This window comes from Capsella rubella, unplaced genomic scaffold (genome assembly GCF_000375325.1).
Source record: "Capsella rubella cultivar Monte Gargano unplaced genomic scaffold, Caprub1_0 scaffold_14, whole genome shotgun sequence".
In the NCBI taxonomy this organism is placed as follows: domain Eukaryota; kingdom Viridiplantae; phylum Streptophyta; class Magnoliopsida; order Brassicales; family Brassicaceae; genus Capsella; species Capsella rubella.
Genome location: NW_006238910.1, coordinates 145,968 through 147,073, shown reverse-complemented (window position 1 = coordinate 147,073; position 1,106 = coordinate 145,968). Strand labels below are relative to the sequence as shown.

The following is a 1,106-nucleotide window of genomic DNA, read 5'->3' as shown; positions in this document are numbered from 1 at the left end:
GCCGGGTCATCGAAGAAGACGAAGGCCCCATAACCTACTCCTTGAGAGACCTCGAGGCCTCGCTTCTCGGAAGACGAGGAAAAACGAGCTGAAGTTACTTCGAAAAAAGGAGCAGAGGTCAGCTCGAAGAAAGGGTCGTCTTCAGAGACGAAATGAATGTTCCTTTGCTTTGTCCAGCTTATCATTCACAGCTTTCATCTCCTTCTTGTACTTTTCATCAAGATCAATGCTTGCCATGATGGTTCTATCGTAGTCTTCATTGTAGTTGCCATCAGAATGGGATAAGTTCTCAACAAGCTCCCAACCATCATTGACGTCCTTGTTCAGAAAGTTGCCATTGCTGGCAGTGTCAAGTAACATCCGGATCTTTGGGAGAATGCCCCGGTATAGAGTACTGAGGAGAGACTCCATGGTGAAGCCATGTTGTGGGCACTGAGACTGATAACTTTTAAAGCGCTCCCATGCTTTACAGAGTGTTTCACCATTCTTCTGAGTGAACCTAGAGATCTCGTTGCGCAGACGTGCAGTTCTGGAGTTGGAGAAAAACTTGGCAAGAAACGACTGCTTGCATTGATCCCAGGAAGTGATAGATCCTGGAGGAAGAGTTTTCTCCCATTGATGAGCTTTGTCACCCAGAGAGAATGGAAAAAGACGTAGCTTGAAACCGTCCTCACTGACCCCATTGATTTTGGTGAGACTGCAGAGACGATCGAATTCATCAAGGTGATCAAGGGGGTCTTCCATAGCCAGACCATGAAATTTATTCTGCTAGACCATGGAGATCAGTCCACTCTTGATCTCAAAGTTGTTGTTCTGCACGGCTGGAGGCACTATACCCTGACGATGGGTATGGTTGCGTGGAGCATCACCAGCTCTAATCTGTGTAGGTGCCCGTGGAGGAGGTGGTTGTTCATGGTTTTCCATCTCAACTGGTTGTGGTGTAACTCTGTTGCGTTGCTGTCTTGATGTAGGTACCAAGCGATCAATATGGTCGGAGGGCTGGAACAAGTTGTATGTGCCTTGCGACCGTGTGTGCATACAAATCAAATCAACTTAGCTCGCGAGATGGTTGAGTGTGTCAGTCGAGTAGGAGCAGTTGAGCAAGA

At 47.5% G+C, this 1,106-nt stretch overlaps 1 non-coding gene across 1 annotated transcript; it reads left to right on the top strand.

The window, feature by feature from the left end:
• Positions 1-415: 415 nt before the first annotated feature.
• Positions 416-519, top strand: LOC111829373. Its single transcript, XR_002832851.1, has one exon. It is a non-coding gene; the product is annotated as a small nucleolar RNA R71 (small nucleolar RNA).
• The last annotated feature ends 587 nt before the right edge of the window (positions 520-1,106 follow it).